This window comes from Oncorhynchus kisutch, linkage group LG1, assembly GCF_002021735.2.
Source record: "Oncorhynchus kisutch isolate 150728-3 linkage group LG1, Okis_V2, whole genome shotgun sequence".
Classification (NCBI taxonomy): Eukaryota; Metazoa; Chordata; class Actinopteri; order Salmoniformes; family Salmonidae; genus Oncorhynchus; species Oncorhynchus kisutch.
This window is the reverse complement of record NC_034174.2, coordinates 15,307,343-15,310,382: the sequence shown is the minus strand read 5'-3', so window position 1 is coordinate 15,310,382 and position 3,040 is coordinate 15,307,343. Positions and strand designations below refer to the sequence as shown.

The 3,040-nt window shown below is 40.6% G+C and overlaps 1 long non-coding RNA gene across 1 annotated transcript; it reads right to left on the bottom strand.

Annotated features, from left to right (window-relative positions):
- Nucleotides 1-293: 293 nt before the first annotated feature.
- Nucleotides 294-2,677, bottom strand: LOC109864838 (uncharacterized). The gene is made up of 3 exons (XR_002251506.2): nucleotides 2,545-2,677; nucleotides 2,275-2,352; nucleotides 294-1,719 (listed from the first exon to the last, which is right to left on the bottom strand). It is a non-coding gene; the product is annotated as an uncharacterized LOC109864838 (long non-coding RNA).
- Nucleotides 2,678-3,040: the final 363 nt, after the last annotated feature.

The window sequence follows — 3,040 nt, the reverse complement described above, 5'->3', positions numbered from 1 at the left end:
TTTTTGACCCAGACTTTATAGTCTCTTAGAAACACCGCTCTTATCATCTTTCCCCAAGCTTTTAGAATGGGGGTGGGCAACTAGATTCAGCCGTGGGACGATTATTGTCAGAGCGGATGGTCGGGGGCCAGAACATAATTATATTAATTTGTGCATAAATACCTTAAAAATAAATACCTTGATTACATTGAGACACGATCACGTCTCTTTTTTTATTTGTGGGAATACTTTCCTAGGAACATATTTCCTAAATTAAATACATTTTTAGGTGAATTCCTGGTGAGTTTACTGGGGGATTTTTTTTTACCCAAAACTAAAATCCTCACAAAAAAAAATGTTGGAGGGCCCCCCAAAAAAATCACTTGCCTGTTGCAATGCCTGGTTTAGAAGATCTGCATTATAGCATGTGGTACTGATTTTTCTCAGGTACATAACACTCCTAAGTTAGGTCAATGATACATTTGAAACATCAGTTATCCTCTAAATATATACATTATTGAACAGATGTGTTAGTAGAGTTGATTGATTTATCCAGTATCATTTGTTGCTACTGTGTATGGAACCACCCTCAAGGACTCTGTTGGGTATAAAGAGACACAGAGACAGAAAGAGAGGGTCTGTCCAAAGTTAAATGTTACCCAATCAAATAGGATGTATTGTCATTACACAATATTTCTAAATAAAAGGTTTCCTCAGGGACAATTAAATGACAATTTTTCTTGGGGAATGAAATGAATCTTTTTATATTTTTTATGTGAGTTCTAGATTAAATAATTTCACTCTGTTTTGTGTAGGGAAGTCGAAAGGCCAAAATAATGCATGATTATGTTTCTCCCTTGCCTATACTCCAACTCAAATACCCACACACTACAATCCCATTCCATTCAAAAATCTAATCAGTTCCCTCTCCATGATCATCAACACTGCTTGGGTGCATGGGTCTCTGTCTAAGCACTTGCTAATTCTCTCAAAATGCACAGGTTTATGCAAATTTTCCAAACTTTAAAGGAGAGTTGAAAATGACAACAACAACAGGTACAGGCACAACAGCTGCCATAGGAGGAAAATATGAATAAGCCATGGTATCTCAGTAAACATGTACATATTTACAGTGGTTTGCCCATTTTCAAGTGTCGCTTCTGCCTTCCTACACAGCCTTGGCGTCAAACTGTGGTTACCGTGGCAACAAGCTCACAAGCTGCAAGAGGGGCCCCGGTAGATGAACACAAGTGGCTGTGAGGTGCTTTCAGCAGACTAGGGATCAGTGTAATGGAATTACTCTCCCTTATCTCTTACACATTCCCTGTCTGGAAGCACTTCTAGGTTACATAGACACTCTCACTGAGACTAACACGCTTTAGTTTCATGTTGTTTACACCGTTACATTTGTAAATACAGTCTCACAGAGATCATCTCTATTAGGCCTATGAACTAATGTATTTGTATCACTTAGTCACTGACCTGTGATCGGCAAGATAGTTGTTTTACTATTGTGTTTGTTTTGGGTCATGTATTTTATTACATCAAAATCTGTTTCGTTATATTTTCACTTTTAGATTTTTTGTCGGAGCCAATGTTAAGAATATGAAGGGAATATCAAACTTTTTTGATTTCTTTCATTTAAAATATAAGATGAGTCTTGTAGATATTCTCTTTCTCTTGCTTGTCTTTTGCACTGTTGGAAATTGTCTCTGGCAAGACGTTGGGGAGGATCAGTTTCTAGAGGGAAGGATTGAAGGAATTATTGACTGAGTAAACTCTCCTTTACCCCCCCCCCCCCTGAGTCTAAATTCACCTTGACAGTTTTGACAGGTACTGGGATAAACAACAGAACATCATTTGGAAGGTTGCTTTACACTCTTACAAACGCTCACACCACATACTGTAGGCATACACTCACATAAGCAGGCGCGCATGCACACATTTACACACTGATTTATGTATTGATGCACCACTAAACTCACACCACCTACACAATCACATTACTTGTCTGCTTCAATGTAAAAAATTAAAACAAGACGTACTGCAATGGGGCAAACACATCAACACTATTTGGTATGGTACACTAGTCAACAGATCTCAGTTGTCGTCAGTGACTTAGACCATTCATCTATTTCATCCAAATGACTTTGGTGGTCTATCCCTGGTATGTGATTTATAGCATAGTTTCACTCTAATTGGACTCTACTGAACAAAGACAAGACCTCCATCCCATCCCTGTTTTAAACATCCCCTCCAGCGGTTACATTTTCATGATTAAAGTTTCCCATTTACCTTCTCAAGCTGGAATGGTTTTATTCCGCTCCTCTTTACTGGACAGCTGCTGGGAGCCTCAGGACTCACCGTCCAGCCCTGTGGAGAGGCCACACTCAAAAATATAGATTGCACAAAAGACACATTTACGTTCCCCTTGTATAATGGACGAATAAAGTGCTATCCAAAAGACACTATTCCTACGGCTCACACTACAATTAAACTAATACATAAACAAACTTGTCATTCGTAGAAAATGCTTGATTACAAAAAAACATAGTTTACCACTACCTTCAGAATTACACTGTTAAAACACCATTTGGTTCACGGAATATAATACTGAATGTGTCCAGCAGGCAGCCAGCTCCACAGAACTCGATGGTGAGACGTGTGGAGGCTCAGGCTGACATGAGGCTCAGGCTGACATGAGGCTCTCTGACAGCAGCCATGGTGATTAGATTAGCTGCTGCCGTTGCTTCTGGCTCTGGCCCACTGACTGTGCTGGTGGCCCTGCACAGCAAGCTGATGGGGGTCAGTGCCATGCTGCCATGCTTACACGGGGTCACACAGGGAATCACAGACCAGCCTGTCACTGAGGGAGATGCTATGTCAGGATCGTGCTCAGTGCTTGTGTTGTAAGAGGCTGGGACAGTATTGCAGTAAAACCCACCAACAGTTGGAGGTAGGGCTGTAATGGTGACCGTATTACCGCCACACCAGCGGTCACGAGTCATGATAGCAGTCAAATTCCATGTGACTGTTTAGTCACTGTAATTAAGATTCTCCA